We start from the raw sequence: 13,858 nt of genomic DNA on the forward strand, positions 1-13,858 counted from the left end.
CCTCCCGCGATTCTGGACCGGCCTCCACCAACAGGCATTAGAGCCACGCCGGCGTCTCGCTCGTCCACTGCCTTGGGTACCTACTGCGCCTGCGCTGGAGCGACCACAGCCTTTGTGGGCAGAGACTGCGCAGTTGCTGGGTACCGCCCACGGCCCCGCCCTCACCAACCCGGACCCCCCTCTGAGGAAATGAACTCCCGGTGTCAACTGGGAACCTCGCCATCAGAGCAGCAATGTGATTTGCTGGTCTTTGGCAAAGAGGAAAAGCCAATGTCTCTGGTAGCGTCATACCCGCTAACCTGAACTAAGGCCAAAAGGGGAAATGGTCACATTCGAACGTGAGACTCATTCGGTGACACCAGAGAGGGTAAGAAAAGGGATATCGATAAAGGTTCAGTTGCAGTGAGGACAAAGAGAAGTGATTTGAACTTTGCGTAACGATGAACTCCCGTTACAAATGGGACATTGCAGCTTGGGTCCCTGTAGACTGGATGGCAAGAACACTTGCTGACACCTGCAGCCCAAGACGTGTATGAAATCCCAGGAAGGGAACCAGACCCAAAGACCCAACCACTTCTGAACGGACCTTCTCTAGAAGCATGCTGACTACCCTACCCCGCCTTACCCCTGGACCTATCAGAAGACCTCCCACCCTTACTCCACAGTCCCCACATCTGTGCTGATGGCCTTCAAGAAGTGGCTCAAAGGATCACCCCATAAGGGGAGGCATTAGATTACCCACCACCTGTAGGGGAGTACGTCTCTAAACACAGGGGCCAGCTTAACAAAGGGGAGAACTTCCATCAGGGCCTGGAGAGCCCCTTCCCCTGCCACCAGGCCCCTGTCCTTGATGCCTCAGGATCTATGGCACAGAGCTCTGCCCCGGTGCAAGTGATGATGCACATGGCACAGCCGCAGCTCCCTTGACCTGAGGGTGTTGACTGCGAAGAAAACAATCGACAAGTGGAATCTTCTGAAACAACTGAATTTTATTGGGAGAACACAAGGGTTCTTTAAAATGCAAGAAACAGAAGCAGCAAACACATTGTAAAGACACAGCAATGAGGATAGCAGAAAAGTATCACACCGAGTTGGTATGGCCAGGGAACTCAGTCACACAGTAAACAGAGGGTGAGGGAAGGTCTCCGAGAAAAGGCTCCTACTGCAAAGGCTACTCAGCCTGAGACCTCGGCGGTCACCCTGTAGAATACACGGACAGGACAGACACATCTGGACACGTCTCCACATGTACAGTATTTCAAAAGATTTCTTGAGTAAGCACAAAAGCACATGTTGTAAACAAGGAAAACAACCCAAAGTCCAACCTAATGCCAAAGTCACAGTACCCCGACATCAATTTCTGGTCACATGACAAGTAGCTGATGTCACAGGCCCCATCTCTGAGTCGAAGTCCTTCAGGTGAAGTTCATGGGTTCTGGAGAACCGCTGTGAGTCTAGGAAAGTCAACACCCTGTGGACTAAAAGTTATCCTTACACACGGCCAATGCTAAGGCTCCATATAAGTGGAAAGTCCAAGGCCCAAAAGAATCCACACGCAGTCAACGCCGTTACCCCTTTAACCATGGAGAAGCAGTCTTCCCTTCAGTCCTAAAGCTAAAGACATTTGAGAGGGAGCGCTCATCTGTAGTCAGGGGAGGGCCTTTAATATTATTTTCTGAAACCACTTTCTTGAGGGATGAAGGAAAGAATGACCCAAAAGAGCTGTACATATTTAATGTATATGATTTAAAGACTGTGGAAATAGGTAGACATCTGTGAACCATTACCAAAACCTGTGCCATAAACAGACCCATCCCCTCCAAAGTTTCCTTCCACCCTCTAATAATAATAATAATAATAATTACCATTATTATTATTTTGTGTAATAAGAAGACAACATAGAATGGACACACGTAGCAAATCTTTCAGTACCCAGCCCATCTCTCCTGGGCTCTGGAGAAGTGGCCCAGCTGCGTGGTCCCCGGCTTTAACCATATTTCACACACGGCAGCTCAGCAACGCCCCCACGACAACAGTCCCCCAGTTGATCCGAGAGCTGGCTCGACCACGGGCCTTTCGGCACTCTGGAAGGCCGCTGTGTCTGACTGCTGGGGGACACTGAGAAAGGCAGTGACTCCCCCCAGGATTCACTGCACAGCGCCCACGGCTGTTCTCTGAAGTGGAGAAGCAGCAGCACGCTAGGTCTGCGCATGAAGAAGGAGAGGCAAGGGAAGCTCAGAAGGCCAAGGCAAATATCAACGTGGAGCTGGCCTGACCGGCCACCCTCGGGAATCCACACACTGTGCTCCTGGAGTCAGCACGATGGACTGAGAGGGCAAACTCGAATCCCGCGGGGTCTAGAGGAGATCATTCAAATGGTACGGGAGTGCCCACATTTGCACATTCTTTCCACCCTTTTGAGAGGACAGCACACGAACTAGCCATAAAACAGGATCAGAGTCCTCTCCTCCTACCAAGTGTCATGTCACCTCTTGTGTGTCACAACACACAGAGATCAACCCTCTGACTTCACCTGCAGACAAACTCAGTTCGCTGGGAAAACGGAAAATGACAGTTGTCACCACAATAAACATCTTAACTGGACAAGGGAGCCATATTATCTCATATCACGTCCATCAGTGTCCACTGTGACCTTCTGGCCCACGGATAAGATGACCCAAAGGTAGTGCGGGAGAATGTATGTAGGGGACACGAGACACAGCCCTGAACCCACGATGCCCATCACAGCTGTCACACCAAAGTCCCTTTTCCTTCACACTCTCAATTTTTCATTCTACTCTCACAGTGTGCTTATATCTCCACTCGGCACTTATGTGCCCGCCTCAGACTTCAGCAATGGAGAGAAATCAACAGCGAAATATAGGAAAACCAGAGGAGGCGTCCTCTTCTCAAACTGCAACTGTCCACATCCGCTTGCCCCTCCATAGCTGCAGCATCCAACACTGTGCCGACGCCCCTCACCGTTGTGGACAGCACCCACTTCCCTGAGAGTGCACACAAGGTCCCCTCAAGGCAACATCACCACCCCTGTGAGAGGACCAGAAGGGCAGAGGGGCAGACCACCAAGCAGCAAAACCTTCTCACAGAAACAGGGGAAGGGACAGCCAGAGCCACTGACTACATGCTGTCCTATTCAGCAATGAAGAATAGGTGGGCAAAATCCTCCAGCCTGGAGAGCTCACCAGGCACATTCCTGGATATCCAGGCTCATCTGCGCACATCCATGAGGATCTAAATGTCCACGGCCTCATCTACTGTTCATGGACAGGGCCCAGTGACTCTCCTCTTCCTACCAATGTGCAGAGTGTACTCAGCGGAAGAGTGCCGACAGCTCACATGCAAACGCTTGGCTAAAGCTCCAGCCCAACTCCCATCCAGAAATTCAGCATCCCTAATGACTCCTAAGATGCCATCGCCCTGCATGGTGGACGACATTCTGTTCAGCACCTTCATGTCAGAGCACACAAGCCTGACGGCGGGCCATGGCCAATTTCTCCCCAGGGACCCAGAATTTCCCACACTCCACATTCGGCCATTGCCGGCATGCGCTTTTTGAGGGACTTGAAAAAGGCAATTGAGTCATGTGATGGTGGAAGGAAGAAGTGTCTGCGTGGTCTGTGGAAATATCACAGCAGCAACAGCAGCTCGCTTTCATCATTCTCTCCATGGGGACACAACTCATCAACAGCACGAAAGAGTGACTGGGCACCTCTACCAAGAGCGATTATTCACCAGAGACAACCATCTGAGTCCTCTCCTCCTACCAAGTGTCATGTCACCTGCTGTGTGTCACAACACACAGAGATCAAGCCTCTGACTCCACCTGCAGACAAACACTCAGTTCCCTGGGAAAATGGAAAGTAAAACCCTGTTGGCAGAATAAACGTCTTAACTTGACAAGGGAGCCATATTTTCTCACAGCATGTCCATCAGTGTCCACTGTGACCTCCTGTCCCACCGCTATGCTGACCCTAAGGTGGTGTGGGAGAAGGCACATAGGGGACACGAGACACAGCCCTGCGCCCACCATGCCCTTCACGACTGTCGCACCAAAGTCCCTTGTCCTCCACACTCTCAAGTTTTCCTCCTACCCTCAGAGTGTCGTCATATCTCCGCTAGGTACTTCTGTGCCAGCCCCAGACTTCACCAATGCGGAGAAATCAAAAGCCTGAAATAGGAAACACAGAGGGGGTCTCCTCTCCTCTAATTGCGACTGTCCTCACCCTCTTGCCCCTCCATAGCTGCAGCACCCAACCCTGTGCCGACGCCCCTCACCGTTGTGGACAGCACCCACTTCCCTGAGAGTGCACACAACGTCCCCTCGAGGCAACATCACCACCCCTGTGAGAAGACCAAAGGGGCAGAGGGGCTGACCACCAAGCAGCAACACCTTCTCACAGAAACAGGGGAAGGGACAGCCAGAGCCACTGACTACATGCTGTCCTATTCAGCAATGAAGAATAGGAGGGCAAAATCCTCCAGCCTGGAGAGCTCGCCAGGCACGTTCCTGGACATCCAGCCTTATCGGCACACACCCATGAGGATCTAAATGTCCACGGCCTCATCTACTGTTCATGGACAGGGCCCAGTGACTCTCCTCTTCCTACCAATGTGCAGAGTGTACTCAGCGGAAGAGTGCCGACAGCTCACATGGTAACGCTTGGCTAAAGCTCCAGCCCAACTCCCATCCAGAAATTCAGCATCCCTAATGACTCCTAAGATGCCATCGCCCTGCATGGTGGACGACATTCTGTTCAGCACCTTCATGTCAGAGCACACAAGCCTGACGGCGGGCCATGGCCAATTTCTCCCCAGGGACCCAGAATTTCCCACACCCCACATTCGGCCATTGCCATCATGCGCTTTTTGGGCGACTTGAAAAAGGCAACTGAGTCATGTGATGGTGGAAGGAAGAAGTGTCAGCGTGGTTTGTGGAAATATAACAGCAGCAACAGCAGCTCGCTTTCATCATTCTCTCCATGGGGACACAGCTCATCAACAATACGAAAGAGTGACTGGGCACCTCAACCAAGAGCGATTATTCCCCAGAGACAACAGCAGTTCTCTCTCAGAAGACTCCCTCATGTTAATGTACTACACAACAACGTAGGAGGGCAAAGAGCCAATGTTCCTCGAGCCATTATTCACAGGCTAAGTCAGTGCACAGAATCAGGCAGAAACAGCAAAGCATTCCTCAGCAGAAAAGTACAAAATACTCCTATTGCACAAGTCAGCAACAGTCCCCATCGTCAAAATTTCATCTTGGCCAGAGGGCCGTATGTTCTCATGTCACACTCAACCATCTGCATTGTTATCTTTTATCCTCCAGCCATGCTGATCCCTGGTAGTGCCATGGATGGGCCAGCGGGCAGGAGGCACTCTGGAACATACAAAGGCCAACACGCCTTTGACACTGAGGGCGCATACCCTCCTCTCTGCTCTGTCCTCCTGCTCTGAGAGCAGCTCTACAGAGGACACTCTGTCCAGCCCCCTTCCCAGCTCTAGGCTTCAAGCACCGGAAGCAAGGAGTTAGTCCTTCCATCTTTCCTGATCACAGAACCCCCTTCCCCACCAGAGCCTCCAACCTCCATCATTCTTCTCCTCAAGAGAACAGACAATCAGAAGTGGCTGGAGAACCAGTCACGAAATCTCTTTAGTTCAAGAAGTGTTCCCCCATGTAAACTGCTTCAGCCACAATGGAAAACAGTATGCAAGTTCCTCAAGAAGTAAAAGGAGAGCCACCCCATGATCCGGCAATCCCAGCCCTGGGTGTACAGCCAATGGAAACGAAATCACTGTCTCAAAGCCGTGTCTGCACCCCGGTGTTCAATGGCGCACTCTTCACAACAGCCGACACACGGAACAGGCTCAGTGTCCATCAACAGATCAGTGGGTAAAGAAAATGTGGTACATACATACAATGGAATACTATTCCGCCATAGACATTTTGCACAGAACAGGGAACCAGTATAACAAGGAATACACTCCATTTCAGGAGCCTACCCTTAAGGGGTCCAATATAATCCCTTCTCTTTCCAACCCCCACAGCAACAAGAGGAATGAAAAAATACATATGGCAAACGCGACTTTGACATGGAATACTTCACACCAAAAGCTACAGCACATTAACACTCCCAGGAGTGAGCAGACATTCATGAGTACATGTCTCACTGGGTGAGTGACATGGCTCGCCTCAGAACGAACTCCTGGGAGAGAACCCGATCAGCTTCTCTTTCCCTGAGAGTCTTGATTTTGAGAATGTCATCAATTAGAGTCACTCTTTTGGAATCCTCAAAGCCGTCACTTGTTTTCAAGTGCCAATACTCAGCAGATTGACCCTGAAACCATTCATCTAGGTCTTTCGCACCCCTCCCGCCATGAAGGGACCTCAAATGAATGTCCTGGGCAGCGGGCCCTAGTGTATGTGGAAGGGGAAGAAGGCATCGCAGTTACGGTTAAGTTTCACAAGTTGAGTTTTTGACTAGCAACCAGGCCAGTGATGGTCACTGTCATGTCACTTGGTGAAGGAACATGGGCTTGAGCACAGGTATTTCTAAGTATCTCAGGTCTCAGGTTTTCACTGGGCAGACAACATAATGACCCCTATCTTCTGCAAATCTTATGTGATCCAACCAATCAGAAGGATCAGTAATGACTTTGAAGTGTCAGTGGGCTGCATAAAGGCAACATACTTTAGTCTCTACTCACAAAGAAATGTGGATTGTTTTCACCCTTGGTGAGTGAACTTCAGCTTCTGTGATGCGACCTTCTGGATGAAACCTGTGCCAATAAAGCAATAGAGGAACCGGGAACCAGAGCCATCCATGAGACTAAAGGGCAGAAGCGTCTTGGAACGCACCTTACCTAGTGCAGATTTGTATCAAGAACTCCCTCCCAATTACCCAAACTCTTCACTTAAGTTTCAACAAATTAACCACCCCCCAGAAAACAAGTGACTTTATACAGACAGGGAACAGAGGAGATCTTGGTGGCACTGCCAGTGAACAAGAAGCCTCCAGCCTGAACTTGGTGCTGAGCCACATCAGCTTTGACGAAAGGTGTCCATGTTGGCCGGAAAGACTGCAGCTCAGAGAAGGCAAAGTCCGAATTGCCCGGCTTTCCCCTGGCATCACAGGAGAAGTAGAGAAGTTGGTTTCTAGAGAGATTGAAGGAATCGCTGAGGAAATTTGCTGGTCCTGTGAAAGGAAACAAAACATTTCGTTGAAATGACGCCTAGGGTCTCAAGAACTGAAGTGGAAGCGGGGGCTCACAGGGAGGGAGAGGACCTCAACCAAGCCACAAGGGTCTGCTCTAATCTACGGATTCTGGAAGTGCTCAGCTACTTCCTTCAGGACCCGCTGCATGCCGAGCACTTACAAGGATCATCACACTTGATTCTCACAACATACCTGATAGCAAGGTGTGCTCCCCATCTCCATCTGTGGAAACTCAAGCTCAAAGATGAGAGCTAGAAAGGGCCAAGGGTCTTTCTCACTCAGATACCAGAAATCTATTGTCCACGAAACACAACGTCTGGTCGCAGCAACATCTGCTAGGCAACAAAGTGGCCAACAACGTACGGAGGGGTAAGCGCGTGAGCAAGTACGGACCTATTCATTACTTCAATTGCTAGACTATGCCTGCAGGACCACTGCTACGTAAATGCTCACCCACCCACAACCGGGGTAGACTGGCAGATTGCCATTGTCTGGCACCCACTTGGTGGACGGGTCTCACCTTCTCCCCCGTTTCCCACTTAGACCCGGTCTTAAATCACATCCAAATCCACGATCTCACACCCGAGATAAAAAGCACATGAGCAATCTCCCACAATCTTTGGATTCCTGAAGGTTGTGTTTGACCGTCCCATCTAGTCCATCCTGCTTCTGCCTGGTCTGGCAAAGGTTTTCCAAAGGATAGGACAGATCAAAACCTTGACGTGAAAATGTCAACATCGGTTCTTTTTGAAATCTGACAGTCTAATAAAGTCAAGGTGTCTGTAACAGTGGCACCCCCAGGAAACAGAGGAACACCAATAGGAACTGGAAAAAGACGCCACTGACTAGCCCAGAAATTGGCGGTAGACCTAGCATCTCTGACATGGGGTTCATAAGCAGTGCCCAGGGAGTGCCCCCGACGTTCCCGGAAATTCCCCTCTTAGACACTCAGGGAAGGGATTTCCACACCATCTGAAATAGCGCTACAGCTAACAGGAGATCAGTGCTACCCTCCCCCCAACACCTGTGGCCTCCCATCACATGAGATGGCACTTACTTGTCTGCCTGCTCTTGACTGTTGGTTCCAGTTCCACTCTCTTCTCCGTACAGGCCCACAGGATGACCTGGACTGGACTTTGCCACCACAGGTCCTGAAGGGGATGGTGATGGTAGAAATCTGCAAGGAGACTTGACTTTGGGTGGACAGCCCAGCACAACTGCAGGAAAAACAGTTTACTTGCCAACTCATATAAGTCAAGTGGCTCAGGCGAACTGGTTCTTTCCGTAATCCTGAGAAATTTCTGAAAATGGTCGGTGAGGCCAGAGGACCCACTCACGCACCTTGTGTGAGCTAGGCCAAAAGAGTGAAAGACACTGTGAGACAGGCGCTCCATGAGTCAAACCACAAGATAAGACCACTGCTTTAGAGGCCTCATTGCCCCTTCAAGTGAACCAGGGTTCATCCTGCTTTACTCAAACACGGATGGGATTCACTCAACATTATGTTGACAGGTGTGACCAGTGACTTGCTAGAAGGCGGGGGGTGGGGGGGGGGCCGGGTCTCCCAACTCCATTTTTTCTCTTCAGTAATAAGGGAACTGACTCACACATAAAAGGATGGTAACGAACCTTTGGAATGTGTGCCTGCTCTCACTGTGTTCCCAATTACTGACACTTACATGCCATGCAAGATTACGGGTAACAATTCATGCACATGGGTTCTGTCTTTCTTCTTAATAGACCATGAGATGCACATTAGACAACTGGGTCGTTATATTAGTCTCAGTAATTGGTAAAAGATTAAGTTCAAAGACTGCTAAAACTAGGCATGAGCTAACTGAATTCAGAACAATTTCATGAAGAATTTCATGTAGTACATAACGTTACTACCATCCAATATCGAACATAGGTCTTTGAGGACAAAACAACGGAAACAACTGGACATCTGGAAATACACAGATTGGGGAATTTGCTCTTAATTTGCAATACGTCCTACTGTACTATGGGCCATGGGCACGGATTAAAAGCACCTTCATTCCACACGTAGGTATTGATCCAGGTCTGGGGCTCTGCCTGAAAAGGCAGGACTCACCGGCGAGGTGAGTGAGTGTCCCAATTCCGGAAATTGGTATTCCTGCCAGTACCAACTGCACAGATAAAGGAAGACCAGCAATACAACCACTAAAGCAAATACCAGCAATACATCTGTCCCATTTCTAAATGTGATCAAGGTGGATTTAGACAACACCAATGCCCCACCAATATTCAAGTCATTAAATCATCTCTACATGAGCTAACATACATAATTCAAGTCAGTATCAAGAATCAACCTGCAAGAAGGCTCATAAGCCAACTCAACCATCACCATTATGTAGAGGAAGTAGTTGTTTTCCTGGACAATTCTGAGGTTACTGTCAGGCGATAGTGTCCTCAGGATTTTGAGGAAAACAACAATGTTCCTTTAATTTAATTCTCCCCTTGAATACACAGTGGATGTCGCAGGATGGAGGCATGAGGATAAACACACGGGCACTGTCGATTTCTTAACCTGACATTGTAGCACTTTGAGCCACTAAGGCACAGTCAGCACTTGTGTGCAAAGAGGCAAGGACAGCAGCCCTTGACGTGGGGGTGGGGCAATGGTACTCGCAGTCTGGCCCAGGACCTCAAACAGATGGGATAGCAGTGGTCCTGGGGCAGACCGGTCAGGACATGAATTGGCCTATCCTGCTTTTCTGGACATAGAAACTACACAAAACGTTTCTTCTCTGGGACAACACCAGGGAAGGAGGAACCAGGCCAACACTTAAAGAAATGACAACGGAATAAATGCACAATTATTGCCCTCCAGTAATAGACATAAGCATGCCCGATGACCTGCAAGGGCCATTCCCTGTTAACAGCACTCATTCTGGAGGTGGATTTCCATCTCTGTAAGTGGAAAATGCCCCACGATTTTAACAGGAAATGCATGAAAAGACTCAGGACAGAACCCAATCGAATAACGCGACACGCAACACACAACGATTGCTGGAAATGAAATCCCCGAAGAACCCAAATGACTTCCAGTGTTGACCAGTGAGGCGCACTTCCAGGAATTCAGTGTCGTAAAACAGCACCGCTCAGCCAGATCGACAACGTGTGAATTTTTAACATTGAAAACAAACCTTTCTTAATTTTTATTAGAGCTATGAAATAAGAAACGTAAAAGCTAAAATTTCAAAACTTTAATGGTATGAAAAACCCTTAACAGTAAATAAAATGCAAGATTAGGCTAGCGGACCGCTTGAAGCCGCTAAGTGTCGTAAAGCAAAACGCACAGACACAACTAGGACCATCTTGTCCTCATTTGTCAATCGAAGGTGACATGAAAAACTTTAACACAAAGCTTACGAAAAGGATCAGGACGTATCTTTAACAGAATAAAATGACCCCAAACGCCATTGTTCCGTAAAACACAACCCCACCCCGGGCCAGGGACGCACGTCAACACATGGTTAAGAGCATTCGCTGTCGTAAAACAACAAGGACTCAGCCAACTGAAAGTTCGGCCCTGTACGTGGAGAGGACCTCAGAACGTGGAGTTTTTAAGAAAAGTTAGGAAGACTGAGAAACACCAGAATAGAACAATATAAATCAGGTCAGACACGCAATTCTATTATGAACTTATGACACTCTATCAGAGGGTACATTCCAGCTTTGAAAATAAAAATTTCCCCGAAACCATTTAAAGGACGCTTATGGGGAGGGCCAGGACCTCCTCATTAAACGCATGAGGAAGGACATGCAAAATTTAGTGCCCAGCAGGGTCCAGTCCTGGCTGACAAGAGTGGCTAAGGGGCCTTCACACAGACTGGAACACTTCTGGTGCTCAGCCGCACAAATCACTTCCCAAAGGGCACACGGAAGAGACTATCGTTTGAAGAATGCTTAGGAAACCCAGCTGAAATCCACATTAAACACATGCAAATGGCCACAAAATCACGAGGAAGACAAAAACACCCCGCGCTACGGACGGACGAGATTACAGAATGAAACCAGCAATAGAAGCCCCGGGGCCGTGATGCCCCTCAGGGACTCGAAGCAACAAGGGCTCGCCCATCACACCGCTGGGTTTCACACTGGAAAAGCGTCGGGAACACTACAGTTTGCATGCAAACACACTGACAGCGTCTGGGCCACTCTCCACTCAGCGCGATGACATTAGGTCCAGAAGGGCTTGCCAAAAATACGTAAAACAGCGTGCACTGCTGACTGAAGGGGATTCGCGGGGTCAGGGAACAAGCCAAGCCCGAGCTGAGCAGGCCGGCTGTTCACTCTTTCCCCCGACGTTATCAGGGTGTCGTTCTTTTTCAGCCGCACGGGAAGAAGAGCATCCCGAAATGGGAGCAACCAATGAAAGGAAACGCGCACTCACGCTGGGCAGGGAAACCCAAGTCTGCGCTCGCAGGCGGCCATGGGCCACCAGCTGTCACCCTCGCACACACGCTCCCTGAGCGCGTCACCTCCCTCTGTCCGAGTCGAAAATCACCGAAATCCCGACCCTGACGAAAGGGCTCACGGAAACGGACAGGACCCAGATTTCCACCAACACCCGGGGCCAGCCTCCAGCCCACGACACTGGACAACCAAAGGCCACACCCGCTCCCTGGCCGCCAACGGCCACGGCCCGTCCTGGACCCACGGCCACTCGGCCCTCCGCCCCAGCCCCTTCCTCCTCTCCAAGCTGCAGACACCTCCAGTCCTGAAGACCACCAACAGGGGGGTCAAGGCCCACATCGCCACGAGCAGACGAGGTGAGCCTTCCATCAGGTTGTGCCGCAAGCTCCACCGGGGGCCCGGACGCCGCTAAGGGGCCTTCTCTGCCGTCCACCCAGAAGCCCGCCCGGGGGACACTGCTTGTCAGAGGAGCTGAGCACACACCGTCCCCCCGCTTCCCTCCAATCACCCTACAGACAGCCAAGTAGGAAGTCAAGGGAACTTACACTTTGGGGACAGCAGGAGACGGAGCCGCCATGTTCCCCCATCCCGGAGGGGAACGGTCCACGGAAGCCGCGCTGCACAATCCACGTTTTAAAGAGCCCTGTCAAGCGTTTCGCTTCCCTGGACAGCGTTCCTTTGGCCCCGCCTTCACACGTCGTTATTGGCGGGTCTGCGACGATTGACAGCAAGACTGGCCACTCGCTCCAGCTCCAAGAGTGCAAACCCCGCTCATGTCCCAAGGCTCTGCTTATTGACTGAAATCTTTGCTCTTCTTGTTCTTTCTTTCTTCTTCTATGTCCATCCCTCAACGCCTAGCTCTGCTTCGAGGCTTTTCACGTATCTTTTCCTTAGTTTCCTGTCTTCTCAGACTTTGGAAATCTTGATCACTCAGGCTCTTCAAGCCTAGCTCCGTGCCATCCTCTTCCAGGAAGCCTTCCATGCTTCACTCCTCCCATCCCCAGAGGTCGATGTGAGTTTCCCTTTGCTCTTAGACGTCGACATGAAGAAACCTCCGAGCGGGGATGCAGGAGACTCATGTGAGCTGTGGGATCAGAGAGTACTTGCTGGGCACAGTGTGAAGGACCCCAAGTTGGCACTCGCAATCTTGGCAAGACGGTTACTGTTGCACGCGTTTTGGGAAGAGCACAGTGTAACTCTCAGCAGCATCACAGCCATGGTCCCAGCAATTCATTCAACAACCCCGAATCACCCTTTTCAGGATTTTCATATCCTTTCCTACCTTTCCATCTATGGAACTCTTGCCCACCTGCCAAGGCGTAAGACACTACCTCTCTGACTCCTTCCTTGATTTCACGTTCCCACTCTCAACATTAAGCACAGTTGTTTCTTGTGATGCTGTAGGGTGAAAGATAAGGGATCTTCACACCTCTGCTGCAAAAGTCACTAAGCTTCCAGATGACTATTCGAGGTGACACTAGATGCCCATTTCTTTTCACGAGGCCATCTGCTCAGAAATTTTTCAGCTGTTCTCAATTTGTGAGTTGTACAAGAAGGAGGCTGCGGCTCCCCTACGACTGACTACCTCCAGTGATCAGCTCAGCTACACTCTCCCATGCTGTGTGGACCACATAGCCATGGGCTTGTGCTACACTCAGAGGGGACAGTGACCCTGGCAAGGACACTCTAATGATGGCACTGTCCTGACCACAGGAGAGATCGTTTTTGCAGGTTTAGGGGACCACGCTTCATATTTGAACAGTGTTATGCATAGTTTATGATGTTGCCCTACCCACTGTGGTGGTTAATTTTATGTGCCACCCTGAGTGGCCAAGGATGCCCAGATCAATCATTATTTCTGCTTGTGTCTCTGAGGGTGTTTCTGGAGGAGATTGGCATTTGAGTTGGTGGACGCAGTAAGGAAGATCGCCCTCCCCAGTGTGGATGGGCATTATCCAATTCATTGAGGCCTGAATAGAACAAAAGGTGGAAGAAGGAAGACTTGTCCCCCTTTTTCCCTCCTCACTGCTTGAGGCAGAACATCTCATCTCATCTTCTCCTGCCCTTGCTCTGGAATTGACACCATCAGCGCCCCGTGGTGTTCTGGCCTTCAGACTGGGACTAAATGACACCACCAGCTTTCCATGGTGTCCAGCTCACACACCTGAGACTGTGGGATA

At 50.2% G+C, this 13,858-nt stretch overlaps 1 protein-coding gene across 1 annotated transcript in view; it reads right to left on the minus strand.

Moving 5' to 3' along the window:
• LOC138921809 (uncharacterized) overlaps positions 1–12,320 on the minus strand; it is a 33,018-nt gene extending 20,698 nt beyond the window's left edge. The window contains exon 1 of the mRNA XM_070257191.1: positions 12,224–12,320. The gene's annotated coding sequence lies outside the window, so the exon portion shown is untranslated. The remainder of the gene's footprint in view (positions 1–12,223) is intronic.
• Positions 12,321–13,858: the final 1,538 nt, after the last annotated feature.

The sequence above is a fragment of the Equus caballus genome, chromosome X (assembly GCF_041296265.1).
Source record: "Equus caballus isolate H_3958 breed thoroughbred chromosome X, TB-T2T, whole genome shotgun sequence".
Classification (NCBI taxonomy): Eukaryota; Metazoa; Chordata; class Mammalia; order Perissodactyla; family Equidae; genus Equus; species Equus caballus.